Source organism: Delphinapterus leucas, chromosome 1 (genome assembly GCF_059928025.1).
Source record: "Delphinapterus leucas isolate spDelLeu-1000000601 "Yukka" chromosome 1, BTC_Dleu_Yukka2, whole genome shotgun sequence".
Taxonomy (NCBI): Eukaryota; Metazoa; Chordata; class Mammalia; order Artiodactyla; family Monodontidae; genus Delphinapterus; species Delphinapterus leucas.
In genome coordinates, this window is record NC_143129.1 from 31,617,637 (window position 1) to 31,635,623 (window position 17,987).

Sequence of the window (17,987 nt, forward strand, 5' to 3'; positions counted from 1 at the left end):
GTACCAGTGGGTAAGCTCATGTGGTGCCAGACAGAAAATAATGAGCAGCGATGCTATCAAGAGGAAAGATTTACATTATTCAAAGCCAGGCTGGGAAAGGAGACAAGTGGTGGCATAATAGAGCTAAGTGTGGGAGAACATGTGCGAGACCAGAAACGGGGCCGTAATGAGAGGTGTTCAGCGAAGAAGTGCTTCGGGGAGTGGGGATGGGAGATTCCCTGACGCCCTCCATCACCAGCATCTGTCACCAGGCAGCCATCAGGGGACCACAGTGCTGGAAGGAGGGAGAACGAAGCCAGGGGACAAGTCCTTCCCGTGAGGCTCATGGCCGGGCAGGCTTCGGGAGCGGGGCCCCTTACACCAATTAGCAGGTTGGGAAAAATCTGACTAGGATTCGAGGAGGGAGATAGGCACATTTCAGGGGCTAGTCTGTCAGCAAGGACAGCGACTCTGACAGCAGCCTGTTAGAAAAGGCCCCATCTCTTAGTTCAGTGCTAGGATACTTATTTTAAATGGATAAGCTGTTTAAATATACATCCTGGGACTTCCCTGGTGGCCCAGTGGTTAAGGCTTTGTGCTCCCAATGCAGGGGACCTGGGTTCGATCCCTGGTCAGGGAACTAGATCCCACACACCGCAACTAAGAGCCCGCACGCTGCAAATAAAAGATCCCGCATGCCACAACTAAGACCCGGCACAGCCGAATAAATAAATAAATACATATTAAAAAAAAAAAAGCTACATCCTAAGACACGGGCATTCTCTGTTAAGTGGGATGTGGGATTCTGACCCTCTCCAATATTAAGAACGCTCACTGTCTGAGTGTCCTCCCTCTGACCACGTGGAGCACAGCCTGGAGCTTCGGAGCACACGCTCTGGAGACCCACTGCCTGGGTTTGAGTTCCGGTTGTACCTTTTACTGATGTGCATCTGTGGACAAGTGACTTAATCTCCCTCAAGCCACATCTAGAAAGATCATGAACTCCGAAGTCAGGACGTCCTGGCTCTTACAAGCTGTGTGACTAGCAACATATTATTTTAACAGTTTCCTCAACAATAAAATGGAGATAATAGCCCCTATCTGGAGGGCTTTATAAGATCATTAAGCAAATAATCATGCTAAGTACTTGGCACAAAGTAGGTCCTCAATAAATAAAAGTTACCATCACACTGAGCCCTCATTCTTGACAGTGCTGTACGAGCCGGCGTTCTCAGGAATCTAGCAGACGATCTCTGCTCTCCCAGCTCTCCCTTTAACCGCCTTTGACCTGGGAGTGCAGAAGACCTAGTCATTAGATTCTTAATCGTTTGTGCCCATAAGAGAGAGCTAGAGAGAGAAAGCATCATCCCACCATACACTACAGAGCTGAGGCTGCAAGGCTTGCCCGAGGCCGCCGAATCTGTATAGATACAGAGTCAGCTTAGGTCTTCCAACTGCCACCCACTCTCTCTGATGCCCGATTTTTGGTAAATCCTGGGTAAGTGACAAATGGAGATTTTTCTGAATACTGGGTAGGAAAACTATTGTGGTTAGTTTCTGGTGATTGTGGTTATTTTATCTTTGGAAATACCCATTCAAAAGATAAAAGATCAGGGAAGAAATTGTTGAGAAAAGCAGCCATGGGCACTCCTTAAATTAGAGTTCTTTCAGGTGGACTCAGTTTGGATTTGGGCACTAATAAGTTATTAAAGGGCCCATTTACCGTAAAGCTCACTCATGGGTTACGACTGGAAAGCTAACTAATAGAGCTGTTGTTAAATCGCGAGCATTCAAGAAACGCTGTGTCTGCTGATGCCAGCTCGTCTGTCACCAAAGATGCTGTTCAGCTTGGCCACCAACAGGGCCAAGGGAAAGCTGTTTTTCTTTTCTGCAACCCAGTTTATTATAAATATGAAGACTTCAGCTTGCTAACCTGACACTTGATTTAGTGTCTTCTGTCCCTCATTACTGGGTTCTCCTTGGTCCCAGGAATTTCACTATCCCACTGCTTCTGGCCTTTGACCTAGATAAATAACACCCAGAACTCTGAAAATAAGTCAAATCACCCTGTCAGGGGAGTATCCAGAAATACTAGCTACCAGGTCCACCATGGAATTTAGTAAAGCACCATAATAAACAGCGTAGTTATCTAAATTAAAAAGGCAACAGCTGTGATCATCTAATAATTAGCTATGTATTTTTCTGGCATTCATCACTTCAGTCCATTTTCTTTATAAAACTGTCATTTAGGAACACTGTCCATGCTGCTCCCAAGTTCCATTACATATGTGCATCTCTCATGGGATGATAATTTTATTCCTGGCAGCACTCCGTATGGATGAGACCTGAGTAGAACCTAGGGGTGCCAGCATTAGCCCGGGTTCTCAGTGCTTCCTGGGGACAGATGTCAGGTAAGCCAGCACAGAATCCCCTCAAGCTCAGCACTGAGGTTTTTCCAGGCCCACAGGACTGCATGCTTGGTGTTGGGAGAGAAGACGTCCTTCTCCAGGCCCCCAGGGGAGGTCGGGGTCGATGCAGGGGGCCGAGTCCCCTCCTGGAAAAGCCGTGGGCATGATGCACACTCCAGGACTGGGCTGTTTCTCCAGCCTGCAACTCTGCAGCCCTAGTTCTAGGAAAGAGAAGAAGGAGGGACTTGTCCTGGTAAGAAAAAGCACCTGAGGGATCTTCAGGGCCAAGAGGTTGAAATCTGGAACAGTCTTAGCTGGCATTTAGGGTAAATGTAACTTTCATTGAAGCCTGACGTACTCGATGGATTGCCATGCCCAACTCCACATTCTCTTGACCTCACACTAAAAGAGGGAAAGGAGAGGGAAGAAGGAAGCGGGAGGAAGACGTGATGCCAGTACCTTGGTCCCCAAACCCTGGACCCTTAATGAGTCTTAGAGACTTTCATTCTCATTCAATAAAAAAGATGAAGAGAGTTCAATCACAGCAACACTAGCCACAATTACTCCAACGCTTTCGCTGTAAGTTCCTCCGAAAGGCCTCCCTACTCAGTGCATCTGTCCAATTCCACTGAACACGTATGAAACGCACATTATGCACAGAGCCAGGCCAGGGCCGAGCAAGGGAGGCACAGGCGGAGGTGGGAGGGTGAAGAAAGTCAGAACTATGTATAACCGAAAAGGGAGAAGGTGGCATTTCCATTTCAGATCACTTTATTCTCAGGTTTTAGGCTTAGAACCAAAGCAACTTGAATTCTCAGCTTAGCTCCAAAGAGCCCCAGAAGAACTCGATGGGATCTGATAAACCTGGGCAGCCCCTGGAGGTGAAGGACATGCTGATAAGAGGAGGGGGTGACTGAAGCCCAGTGGGGGGCAAAGGGGCAAATGCTAATGAAAATCTCCTACCACCTCTGGCCAGAGGCAAACCACTGACCCCCTCTAATTCCCTTAACTGGCTGTACCTTGGCAGGGAAGCCCTCGCTGGCAGCAGAACACAGGTTCAAAGCAGAATGGTAAATTCTAATATGGAGGATTATTTGGAGGACGTGCTTTCTCTTTATTTTCTTAAAATGTTTGTATGAAGAATCAGATGGAGTTTGGGGAGAGAAGTACCAAGTAAATGTGAGATTTACCTAATTGCAGTCTTCTCCAGCGTGATTATATTAAGAATTGAAAAAAAACCCCAACAAATTCAGGTATATACCCATAATCCAACAACAGTAATCCTCCTTGCCCAGAAGCCTGGGCCTGGGGAGAGGGCCTGGGAGGCGGGGCATTACTCCTGTGGCTGAGGGGCTTCAGCAACCTTTAATGAAAGACACGATCAATAAGGCGCACTCCTGCATTTGAGAATTGAAAAGCCATCCTAGCATGCTGTGTCTGAAGCAAACGTCAGAAGCATTTATCATGTTCTGGGGTGGAGGGTCTGAAGCTACAGCTTGCCAAACTATGAAAGTGAACTTCACTTAGGTCCCACAAATACCCTCGACAGGCCCTTTTGCATCGTGTGGAATCAGCTTTTCCTCAAAGATCAGAATGCGTGGGGGAGCTTGATCATGGCTCTGTAGAATGGACACTGACACAGGGCTCTGTCACTGGGAGGTATCCCCATGATAGAACTTTGTTACTGGGCTCCAGCTTACATAGGACTGTTTTATCTTGCCTTCTAGGTGAACCCACAAACTGCCCTCTTTGTATTTCCAAAGAACCTGAGCTGCTGTCCCCTCAACAGATCATGGTACACAGTTCATCTTGTTTGGACTTAGAAATCTCAGGCTAGAAGAAATTTGCCCACGGGACACGGACTGGACAAAGCAATGACCAGTGACTCTCCTAGACTCCTGGCCACTCCCCAACTAGTCTAGTGGGGAAACACCCAGAGCAGGAATCAGAAAGCCTCCATCCATTCATTCCTTCGGCATCTGCTGAGCACGTCTCAGTCGGAGCCAGGTACCATGCCAGGCTCTGTGGTTCCAGAGCTTAAAATCTAGCTGTTGTCTTCAAAGGGCTTAGTGTATCAGGTGAGATAAAAAGTGTACCAGGTGGTACAAAAGAGCTTTGTCCTGGGAAACCATGAGGGCCCAGTTGGGAGGGGACATTTCCAGTAGGGGAGCAGGGCCAGGAAAGGTTTCCTGAAGATGATGATCCATGAGACTTGGAAGAGGAGTCAGGGTCAGCTAGGCACCTAAGGCAGGGTGCGGGCACCCAGGCAGAGGGAGCATGTGGGCAGAGGCTGACTGGTGTGTTGGAACCTGCAAGTAGCTATGGGGCCTTGAGTCAAGTGTCTCATCTTCTCTGTGCCTCGGTTTCCTCATCTATAAAGCGGAGGTGGTAATGCCTACACCTCATGGAAGCTCTTATGGGGATTACATGAGCTGATGCATGTGAAGCTCTTGACAAAGAGCCTGGCACACAGTAAGGGCTCAGTGACTATTGTTTTATGATTTCACTCTGATGCTGTTTAGGGTGGGCAGGGTGGAGGAGAGGTAAGAAATTCGACTGCAAAAATAGGTGGATGTCAGATTGTGGAGAGACTTCCTTTCCAAACTAAAAACTTTGTACTTAACTGGGATAATGGGGAGCCGTTGAAGGACAGAGAAGGAAAGTAACTGGGAGGTTCCCATCACTCTGCAATAGAACAACAGCTCTGTAGTCCCGATTTCTCCATCTGTAAACCAGTGCTAACAGCACCACCAACTTTCTTCCACTGTGGGCTGTTAAAAAGTTAAGGAAGAGAGCGTTTATGCAACTAGCACTTTAATAGCGTAGCATTTTAGACGTGCTGACCACTTGTTCAATGAGTCTACTGCGGGGCTTGTGTAAATGGCAACTCTGTGCAGAGTCAGGAGTCTGCTGTATGCGTGTGAACTTGGTGCTAGAAGCGGCCACGTTACCTGACAAGGAGAATAATGAACCAGTCAACCAACAAATAAATATTTATTAAAATGCCAATGAGGAAGGCATCCTCCTTACCTAGGAAAGCAAAGTGTGCCAAAACATTTGCATTCAAGGAAAGAGCCAGACAGATCTGCTTCAGAACTCTCAAGAAGAGAACCCTCGTTGTACGGTAGTTGTACATAAAGCCACAGGACGTAGACTGCTCTGTTCTACCACGGAACAGACTGTCGGTGGTTGTTAGGGAACTACCTGACAGAAAAGAACATCTCTTTTCTCCCTAGTAGAGGAGAATCCGCAGCCTTCGCTCCTCCACCCTTGGGATCACGTATTAGCTCACCTATCGGACATTACTCTGTCCTGCAGCTGATTCATGCTCCCAGTCAGTGACTGGGTTTCTGTCAATCACACAAGGGACACAACACAGATTCTTTTCTTTATAAACTTGTATGAGGCAATTGGCCACCAGCTACGGTCTCCCTTGGCACATTTTTGTTTTCAGTAACCACGTTCCCGGGAATTGATTTCATATAAGCATGCAAGGTGAAGCTCATGTTTTCTTACTTACAAACAGCAAGCTAGAGACTTCCCTGGTGCCACAGTGGTTAAGACTACGAGCTCCCAATGCAGGGGGCCCGGGTTCAATCCCTGGTCAGGGAACTAGATCCCACATGCGTGCCGCAACTAAGAGTTTACATGCCACAACTAAGGAGCAGGCGAGCAGCAACTAAGGAGCCCGCCTGCTGCAACTAAGACCTGGCACAACCAAATAAAAAAAAAAAACTAAACGAAATTGATTTTAAAAAATAAATAAATAAAGAGGATACTCAAAAGAAAAACAAAAAAACCAGGAAACTACTCAAACTTAAACTACTTGTTGAAACACAGATTTCTGGCCACACCTCCACCCCCCACAGAGTTTCTGATTCAGGAGGAAGTCTGGGGTGGGCCTGAGAATCGGCATTTGTAGCAAGTTCCTGCTGCTGCTGCTGGTCTGGGCCTCACACTTGGAGAACCACTGCTCAGGAGGTATGTTGGCTTCACCCTCATGGAATATTTCCTTCAAACTCCATTGTGGATCAAAAACACGACTGATGTGAATGTTAAATCCAAGGCAAATGACAGTCTTATTAGTTTTAAATACTCGGGGAGCTAAAGAAAGAATGTTTTTGTGCTGTCAAAATAAAACTGGCTTCTGACGCTATTCCATATTTCTCCTTGAGGAAAAGTTCTAAAGTGAAATAAGATAAGTGCTAACCTAGGGAAGGATCAATAGGTTAAGGAACTTTCTACTAAAAGTAGCCCAAATCTTGCATTTATACTTATTTGTTCTGTAGCTTTTTTACCCCATAGCTTTTTTTTAAAATATAAATTTATTTTATTTATTTATTTATGGCTGCATTGGGTCTTTGTTGCTGCACGCGGGCTTTCTCTAGTTGCAGCGAGCGGGGGCTACTCTTTGTTGTGGTGTGCGTGCTTCTCACTGCGGTGGCTTCTCTTGTTGCAGAGCATGTGGTCTAGGCACACAGGCTCAGTAGTTCTGGCTCGCGGGCTCTAGAGCGCAGGCTCAGTAGTTGTGGCACATGGGCTTAGTTGTTCCGCAGCATGTGGGATCTTCCCGGACCAGGGATCGAACCCGTGTCCCCTGCATTGGTGGGTGGATTCTTAACCACTGCACCACCAGGGAAGTCCCCCCCGCCCCAGGCTTTTATTACTGTCACGGAATCATAAGCTTCCCACAACAAAATCCAGACCAACTCTTCCTATAAGTTCTTTTATTTCCCTCTTCCCTCAAACAAACAATTATTTGGGATCTTATTAAAATTATACTCATAAAGAAATCAACATGAAAGGAAGTCAGCAATCGTTCTGAGACCACTTTTCCTCCTGGAGAACATGGTCCTGGCTCTGCAATGTGTGTGACTCTATGGGCATGAGAGTGGACGAGTGTGAGCACATCTGAGGATGATGTTTGACACTTTCATTGAACAATTTCTAGAATCAAAAAGCACGTATGGTTGGGTAGAATGGTCAATATTTATTTCATGTGGAAAACAGTTATTAAAATCTGAAGACTTAGGGTAATTTCACCAGGGAAGGATCCTCTGCTTCCAGATCACAGTTCGTCCAGAACAATGCTTGAATTTGATGGTAGTGTTTCAGAATAAACCAGTCACCAAAAACATGTAACATTCACTGGGTGGGGCAGAGGAAATGCAAATTTTGCTTTGTTGGGTAGGTGAAAACCGGCAACCTTCCAGCCAGTTTGTCCAGCTTTGACGCCCTCAAAGTGAGGATGATGATATAACCCAGATCCAACTTGAATCCCATTTAGGTACCAGAAGATCTCATTATAATACTATCTACCTATAACACAGACCAGATGGCAATGGGCCCTCGGGCAACATTAGAGAAAGCTCTAGTGAACTCTACTTAGAATGAACTGATTTAATAAACTCTCATGCATGATAAAAAAAAAAACATTCATCTGTAAAAAGGGAGTAAATGAGACTATGGTGAATTTCCCTCAGAAGACTGAGTGTAGGGTAGAGGTGTCTGGGTAGGACATGATGGCGGCAGCTAAGAGAGAGACTCAGGTGGCCGAGCCCAGGGGCTGATACAAAGAGCTGGCAGTTACAAATGGCAGTTATGTTCTAGGCAAAAAACTCATTTTCAAATTTGTAAGACTATGAGTGCCTTGAAGTAGAGCCTGCATCTCGTTTATCTTCACATCCTCAGTATCACTGATGGTGCCTTTCACTCAGTCGGAGCTCAATTCTACCGTAAGGTTTTAATTTGAGACTTAGAAATTAGAGATGGAAGTATTTGGAAATGGAATCTTTCCTGGGAAGGTTCTGGATGCAGGTGCAAAGGAAAATAAAAGACGATAGGAAGGAAGAGGAAGACTTTTCTATAAATAATAATAACAAATTAGATCAGGGTTGGAAATGTTTTTAAAGCAACCTGCTCAGATTGTAAACTCTTGCTTCTTCTGTTTCTAGGGGGTGGGTAGGAGGTGGTAGTTATGCTGACTGGGAGGTGGGGGTGTGTCTGAATTTACAAAATATACGGACGTAAGTGCATTCTGACTGCTGGCCTCTCTGAGGGACACTGTGGGTGTGTAGGGATTTTGGGGAGGTGGTGGTGGTGGAGAATGCTGTTGACCCTTTTGCTCAGTGCCAGCTCTTGCAAGTGGTTTCAATTTAACAAGCCTCTCTTGAGGACTTACCTCTGCCTTGCTCTTTGCCAAATCTCCCAGCTACCCTGTAAGGTAGGCCTTTTATTGTCAGAGAAGAAATAGGTTCAAAGGAGCAAAATGGCGTCCCTAAAATCTCATAGAAATAAGCAGAAACAGGATTCAAACCCAGCTCTGGGTGGAAGTCATATACATTTTCCTCTCTACCACAATTGCTTCCCTGGGAAAACAAGGCAAGAGGGCTAATACAAACTCTTTAGGTCAAGCCCAACCTAGAGCATGTAAATTGTACACCAAACGACTTCACACTGAATATATTTATGGCTGCTTTGGCAGGTTTTGTGGGACTCCCTAAAGCCATTTTTTCCTTGTACTGCTGTGGTTCAACATGCTAGAACATATTTCAGCACTTTAAAAAAGCACAGGTGGGAGACTGGTTCAAGATGGTGGAGTAGAAGGATGTGCACTAACTCCCTCTTGCGAGAGCACCAGAATCACAACTAACTGCTGAACAATCATCGACAGGATACTTGAATCCCATTTAGGTACCAGAAGTACCTAACTCACCAAAAAAGATACCCCACATCCAAAGACAAAGGAGAAGCCACAATGAGATGGTAAGAGGGGTGCAATCACAAAAAAATCAAATGCCATAACCGGTGGGTGGGTGATGCACAAACTGCAGAACACTTATACCCAGAAGTCCACCCACGGGAGTGAAGGATCTGAGCCCCACATCAGGCTTCCCAACCAGGGGGTCCGGCAACGGGAGGAGGAATTCCCAGAGAATCAGACTTTGAAGGCTAGCGGGATTGGATTGCAGGACTTTGACAGGACTGGGGGAAACAGAGACTCCACTCTTGGAGGACATACACAAAGTAGTGTGTGCATCAGAACCCAGGGGAAGGAGCAGTGACCCCACAGGAGACTGAGCCAGCCCTACCTGCTAGTGTTGGAGGGTCTCCTGCAGACGCGGGGGAGGGGGGGAAGGGTGGCGGTGGCTCACCACATGGACAAGGACACTGGCAGCAGAAATTCTGGGAACTACTCCTTAACATGAGCCCTCCAGGAGTCTGCCATTAGCCCCACGAAAGAGCCCAGGTAGGCTCCAGTGCTGGATCACCTCAGGCCAAACAACGAGGAGGGAGGGAACTCAGCCCCATCCATCAGGAGACAAGCAGATTAAAGTTCTACTGAGCTCTGCCTACCAGAGCAACACCCAGCTCTACCCACCACCAGTCCCTCCCATCAGGAAGCTTGCACAAGTATCTTAGATAGCCTCATTCACCAGAGAGCCAACAGCAGAAGCAAGAAGAACTACGATACTGCAGCCTGTGGAAAAAAAACCACATTCACAGAAAGACAGACAAAATGAATAGGCAGAGGACTATGTACCAGATGAAGGAACAAGATAAAACCCCAGAAAAACAACTAAATGAAGTGGAGATAGGCAACCTTCCAAAAAAATAATTCAGAATACTCAGAGTGAACATGATCCAGGACCTTGGAAAGAGAATGGAGGCAAAGATCTGGAAGATGCAAGAAATGGTTAACAAAGACCTAGAAGAATTAAAGAACAAACACACAGAGATGAACAATACAATAACTAAAATGAAAAATACACCAGAAGGAATCAATAGCAGAATAACTGAGTCAGAAGAATGGATAATTGACTTGGAAGACAGAATGTTGGAATTCACTGCCACAGAACAGAGTAAAGAGAAAAGAATGAAAAGAAATGAAGGTAGCCTAACAGACCTCTGGGACAAGATTAAGCACACCAACATTTGCATTATAGGGGTCCAAGAAGGAGAAGAGAAAGAGAAAGGACCTGAGAATATATTTGAAGATATTATAGTTGAAAACTTCCCTAACATGAGAAAGGAAATAGCCACCCAAGTCCAGGAAGCACAGAGAGCCCCAGGCAGGAAAAACCCAAGGAGAAACATGACAAGACACATAGTAATCAAATTGACAAAAATTAAAGACAAAGAAAAATTATTAAAAGCAACAAGGGAAAAATGACATATAAAATACAAGGGAACTCCCATAAGGTTAACAGTTGACTTCTCAGCAGAAACTCTACAAGCCAGAAGGGAGTGGCACATATATTTAAAGTGATGAAAGGGAAGAACCTACAACCAAGATTACTCCAGCCAGCACGGATCTCATTCAGATTCGACGGGGAGAAACCTAAAGATTTACAGGCAAGCAAAAGCTAAGAAAATTCAGCACCACCAAACCAGCTCTACAACAAATGCTAAAGGAACTTCTCTAAGTAGGAAACACAAGAGAAGAAAAGGACCTACGAAAACAAACACAAAACGATTAAGAAAATGGTAATAGAAACATACATATTGACAATCACCTTAAGTGTGAATGGATTAAATGCTCCGGCCAAAAGACACAGGCTTGCTGAATGGATACAAAAACAAGACCCACATATATGCTGTCTACAAGAGACCCACTTCAGATCTAGGCACACAAACAGACTGAAAGTGAGGGGATGGAAAAAGATATTCCATGCAAATGGAAATCAAAACAAAGCTGGAGTAGCAATACGCATATCAGATAAAATAGACTTTAAAATAAAGAATGTTACAAGAGACAAGGAAGGACACTACACAATGATCAAGGGATCAATCCAAGAAGAAGATATAACAATTATAAATATATATGCACCGAATATAGGAGCACCTCAAAACATAAGGCAAATGTTAACAGCTATAAAAGAGGAAATTGACAGTAACACAATAATAGTGGGGCACTTTAACACCTGACTTACACGGATGGACAGATCATCCAGACAGAAAATTAATAAGGAAACACAAGGTTTAAATGACACAATTGACCAGATAGATTTAATTGGTATTTATAGGACATCCCATCTGAAAACAGCAGATTACACGTTCTTCTCAAGTGCACACGGAACATTCTCCAGGATAGATCACATCTTGGGTCACGAATCAGGCCTCAGTAAATTTAAGAATATTGAAACCATATCAAGCATCTTTTCTGCACACAAAGCTATGAGATTAGAAATAAATTACAGGGGAAAAAAACCCCATAAAAAACACAAACCCATGGAGGCTAAACAATACGTTACTAAATAGCCAAGAGATCACTGAAGAAATCAAAGGGGAAATCAAAAAATACCTAGAGAAAAATGACAATGAACACACGACAATCCAAAACCTATGGGATACACCAAAAGCAGTTCTAAGAGAGAAGTTTATAGCAATACAATCCTACCTCAAGAAACAAGAAAAATCTCAAATAAACAATCTAATCTTACACCTAAAGGAACTAGAGAAAGAAGAACAAACAAAACCCAAAGTTAGTAGAAGGAAAGAAATCATAAATATCAGAGCAGAAATAAATGAAATAGAAACAAAGAAAACAATAGCAAAGATTAATAAAACTAAAACCTGTTTCTTTAAGAAGATACACAAACTTGATAAACCTTAAGTCAGACTCATCAAGAAAAAGAGGAAGAGGACTCAAATCAATAAAATTAGAAATGAAAAAGAAGTTACAGTGGACACTGCAGAAATACAAAGCAACATAAGAGATTACTACAAGCAACTCTATGCCAATAAAATAGACAACTTGGAAGAAATGAACACATTCTAAGAAAGTATAACCTTCCAAGACTGAACCAGGAAGAAATAGAAAATAGGAACAGACCAATCACAAGTAATGAAAGTGAAACTGTGATTAAAAATCTCCCAACAATACCATGCAAATGGAAATCAAAAGAAAGCTGTAGTAGTAATTCTCATATCAGACAAAATAGACTTTAAAACAAAGACTATGACAAGAGACAAAGAAGGACACTACATAATGATCAAGGGATCAATCAAAGAAGAAGATATAACTATTGCAAATATTTATGCACCCAACACAGGAGCACCTCAATACATAAGGCAAATACTAACAGCCATAAAAGCGGAAATCAACAGTAACACAATCAGAGTAGGGGACTTTAACACCTCACTTTCACCAATGCACAGATCATCCAAAATGAAAATAAATAAGGAAACACAAGCTTTAAATGAAACATTAAACAAGATGGATTTAATTGATATTTACAGGACATTCCATCCAAAAACAACAGAATACACTTTCTTCTCAAGTGCTCATGGAACATTCTCCAGGATAGATCATATCTTGGGTCACAAATCAAGCCTTGGTAAATTTAAGAAAACTGAAACCATATCAAGTATCTTTTCCAACCATTATGCTATGAGACTAGATATCAATTACAGGAAAAAATCTGTAAAAAATACAAACATATGGAGGCTAAACAACACACTACTTAATAACCAAGAGATCACTGAGGAAATCAAAGAGGATATCAAAAAACACTTAGAAACAAATGACAATGAAAACACGACGACCCAAAACCTATGGAATGCAGCAAAAGCAGTTCTAAGAGGGAAGTTTATAGCAATACAATCCTACCTTAAGAAACAAGAAACATCTCAAATAAACAACCTAAGCTAATACCTAAAGCAATTAGAGAAAGAAGAGCAAAAACCCCCCAAAGTTAGCAGAAGAAAAGAAATCATAAAGATCAGATCAGACATAAATGAAAAAGAAATGAAGGAAACGACAGCAAAGATCAATAAAACTAAAAGCTGGTTCTTTGAGAGGATAAACAAAATTGATAAACCATTAGCCAAACTCATCAAGTAAAAAAGGGAGAAGACTCAAATCAATAGAACTAGAAATGAAAAAAGGAGAAGTAACAACTGACACTGCAGAAATACAAAGGATCATGAGAGATTACTACAAGCAACTCTATGCCAATAAAATGGACAATCTGGAAGAAATGGACAAATTCTTAGAAATGCACAACCTTCAGAGACTGAACCAGGAAGAAATAGAAAATATAAACAGACCAATCACAAGCACTGAAATTGAAACTGTGATTAAAAACCTTCCAACAAACAAAAGCCCAGGACCAGATGTCTTCACAGGCAAATTCTATCAAACATTTAGAGAAGAGCTATCCTTCTCAAACTCTTCCAAAATACAGCAGAGGGAGGAACATTCCCAAACTCATTCTACGAGGCCACCATCACCCTGATACCAAAACCAGACAAAGATGTCACAAACAAAGAAAACTACAGGCCAACATCACCGATGAACATAGATGCAAAAATTCTCAACAAAATACTAGCAAACAGAATTCTACAGCACATTAAAAGGATCATACACCATGATCAAGTTGGGTTTATCCCAGGAATGCAAGGATTCTTCAATATATGCAAATCAATCAATGTGATACACAATATTAACAAATTGAAGGAGAAAAACCATATGACCATTTCAATAGATGCAGAGAAAGCTTTCAACAGAATTCAACACCCATTTATGATAAAAACCCTCCAGAAAGTAGGCACAGAGGGAACTTACCTCAACATAATAAAGGCCATACATGACAAACCCACAGCCAACATCGTCCTCAATGGTGAAAAACTGAAATCATTTCCATTAAGATCAGGAAAAAGACAAGGTTGCCCACTCTCACCACTATTATTCAACATAGTTTTGGAAGTTTTAGCCACAGCAATCAGAGAAGAAAAAGAAATAAAAGGAATTCAAATCGGAAAAGAAGAAGTAAAATTGTCACTGTTTGCAGGTGACATGATACTATACATAGAGCATCCTAAAGATGCTACCAGAAAACTACTAGAACTAATCAATGAATGCGGTAGAGTAGCAGGATACAAAATTAATGGACAGAAATCTCTTGCATTCCTATAAACTAGCAACAAAAGATCAGAAAGTGAAATTAAGGAAACAATTCCATTCACCATTGCAACCAACAGAATAAAACACCTAGGAATAAACATACCTAAGGAGGTCAAAGACCTGTACTCCGAAAACTATAAGACACTGATAAAAAGAAATCAGAGGACACAAACAGATGGAGAGATATACCATGTTCTTGGATTGGAAGATCAATATTGGGCAAATGACTATACTACCCAAAGCAATCTACAGATTCAATGCAATCCCTAGCAAATTACCGATGGCATTTTTTACAGAACTAGAACAAAAAATCTTAAAATTTGTATGGAGACACAAAAGACCCCGAATAGCCAAAGCAATCTTGAGGGAAAAAAATGGAGGAATCAGACTCCTTGACTTTGACTATACTACAAAGCTACAGAAATCAAGACAATATGGTACTGGCTCAAAAACAGAAATATTGATCAATGGAACAGGATAGAAAGCCCTGAGAGAAACCCACACCCCTATGGTTAACTAATCCATGACAAAGGAGGCAAAGATATACAAATGGAGAAAAGACAGTCTCTTCAATAAGTGGTGCTGGGAAAACTGGACAGCTACATGTAAAAGACTGAAATTAGAACACTTCCTAACACCATACACAAAAATAAACTCAAAATGGATTAAAGACCTAAATGTAAGACTGGACACTATAAAACTGTTAGAGGAAAACATTGGAAGAACACTCTTTGACATTAATCACAGCAAGACCTTTTTTGACCCACCTCCTAAAGTAATGGAAATAAAAACAAAAATAAACAAATAGGACCTAATGAAACTTAAAAGCTTTTGCACAGCAAAGGAAACAATATTAAAAACAAACAAACAACCCAATCAGAATATGGGCAGAAGACCTAAACAGACATTTCTCCAAAGAAGATATACAGATGTCCATGAGGCACGTGAAAAGCTGCTCAACATCACTAGTTATTAGAGAAATGGAAATCAAAACTACAGTGGCATATCGCCTCACACCAGTTAGAATGGGCATCATCAGAAAACCTACAAACAACAAATGCTAGAGACGGTGTGGAGAAAAGGGAAACCTCTTGCACTGTTGGTGGGAATGTAAATTGATGCAGCCACTATGGAGAACAGTATGGAGGTTCCTCAAAAAAGCTAAAAATAGAATTACCATGTGACCCAGCAATCCCACTACTGGGCATATAACCAGAGAAAACCATAATTCGAAAAGACACATGCACCCCAATGTTCATTGCAGCGCTATTTACAATAGCCAGGTCATGGAAGCAACCTAAATGCCCACCGACAGACGAATGGATAAAGAAGTTGTGGTACATATATACAATGGAATATTACTCAGCCATAAAAAGGAATGAAATTGAGTCATTTGTTGAGATGTGGATGGATCTAGAGACTGTCATACAGAGTGAAGTATGTCAGAAAGAGAAAAACAAATATCGTATATTAATGCATGTATGTGGAATCTACAAAAATGGTACAGTTGAACTGGTTTGTAAGGCAGAAATAGAGACCCAGCTGTAGAGAACAAACGTATGGACACCAAGGGGGGAAAGTGGTGGGGGGGTGGGGGGGGGGGGTGGGGTGAATTGGGAGATTGAAATTGATATGTATACACTAATATGTATAAAATGGATAACTAATAAGAACATGCTGTATAAAAAAATAAATAAAATTCAAAAATTCAGACAAAAAAGTAAAATAAAATTCAACCCCCCCCCGTGTATTTAAAGAATATATGTAAATGTTTTACTCAGCTTATAGTAGTTATTAACTCCTTCCACAGGTCAGATACACTGGTTTGCAAATAGCAGATATATGTATTTGCTAAATTAATGAATTTATGAATGTTTCAATAAAAACCATTCTGTATTTCAAACAAACAAAAACAAAACAAAACAAAACAAAATAAATAAGCACAACTATGATTAAGTATATTAAGGGACTTTTAAAACTCAGATTAATGGCCTGATAAGTTGTAAAATGGCTCAGAATTTTATAAATTTGTATTCAGGGATTTTCTAAAATTGTAGGTTATTGACTTGATAGATTGCAACAAGTCCTTTGAAACTGTTCTGCTCTATTACTCAAATCTTTACTGTGTAAATTATTGACACGTTGAGGGATATGATGACTCCCTTGGTGGACTCATGGTAAATTCTCAGCTCATGCAGTCCTCCATTAAGAAGATCTGCTGATCACTCTGCAGACACATTGGGCAGGACTAGGGATGGTACAACGGTCACGTGAAGTTTAGCACGCTTCTTCCTTCCAATAGATCTGACTTCCAAAGGCCACAAAGGTCTTCACTCAAGTCTCAGTACTTGCCTGGAAGTAACAGTTACATTCAGTGCTAGTAAAATGGCTAAGTTATTCTACATTGCTCACTTGGAGAGGAACTACCATTTCATGCTTACTGTATTTACAGGTAAACTGCCTGAGACGCAAAGAGGTAAAGTGACATATGCAAGTTCAACAGTTAGATGAAGTGAACCAGTTATAGAGTCCATGCCTCTTACCTCTCATTTAATAGCCTTCCACTTGGAAGAAAGGGGTCAATAAGCCGGTGGTTGTGGACTCTTACAGGAACTGAAGACCCCTAGGACTGAAATCCCAGTCAGCTGTCTGAATTTAGGTCAAGGCAGGAATACGGATGGCTCACAGAAGGAAACTGACCCCAGTCTTCAAAAGACACGCAGACACACACATACTTCTATCTACTTACCTGTCTGCCTATCTATCTATCATCTATCTATCTATCTATCTATCTATCTATCTATCTATCTATCATCTCTCCCTATCATTATAATGCTCAATAATGTATTTGCAACAAAACTCAATGCTATTCTGACTAAGGGCAGAGTCTCATCAATAGCTCTAGGCTTGAACCCGGGAAAAAGCTAGAGGTAGAGAGCCTTGTGAACACCTTTCCAGGTAGCATCAGCTCTTGCAGGTCTCTTGGGCACTGACAACGTACCTGGAGAAATAATTTTCTAAATGTGACTCAAGAGGATCAAAAGGGTTGACGTCCAAAAGGCGTGCAGTATGGAATCCACCTTTTAGCAACCGGGCTAGTGAGTGGGCCAAAGCTATTGCTGTGCCACTGTGTCCCCCACACTCAGAATCTGGTCAAGCAGTGGCTACTGAGAAAGATGAATGCAGTAAGCTCAGAGTAAACTGCCCATCCTGGGTCTGTGTCACTCTACTGGCAGAACAAACCTCATGCTGTTAGCAGGAAAAGAGATGATCTGAAATGACCTTTAGTTTTTCCGACCATTATGACAGAATTGGCAGAAGAAGGAATGAGGGCAACAAACAGGTTGGAAAATGACAAGTGAGGCAGGGGGTGGGAGGTGTAAGCCACGTCCAGCCAAGGACAGGGAGGGGTGGCAGGAGTGAAAGCCTTTTAGTCTCAGCAAGTGAGGAGGGCTATTTTGAAAGAATTATTCTGATCCATGCTGGGCCAATTTCCCTCCTTGCCCTCCAGATGCATTCTCCAATGTTCTCCATCCTGCTCTGTGCCAGGGAGGCGGGCCTGCCTGGACCACATCAAGAGACGCTGCTCTCACACTCCAGGGGGGAGGAACGCAAGTCAGGAGACCTCTCCACCCTTCCTTTTCCCTGGCTCAGAAAGCTGCTCCCTTCCCTTCGTTCTTCAAACCTAGGGA

At 42.5% G+C, this 17,987-nt stretch overlaps 1 protein-coding gene across 1 annotated transcript in view; it reads right to left on the minus strand.

The window, feature by feature from the left end:
- The window catches only part of KIF26B (kinesin family member 26B), a 168,373-nt gene that overhangs the window by 98,248 nt on the left and 52,138 nt on the right, over positions 1 to 17,987 (minus strand). The gene's annotated exons all lie outside the window — the stretch shown is intronic.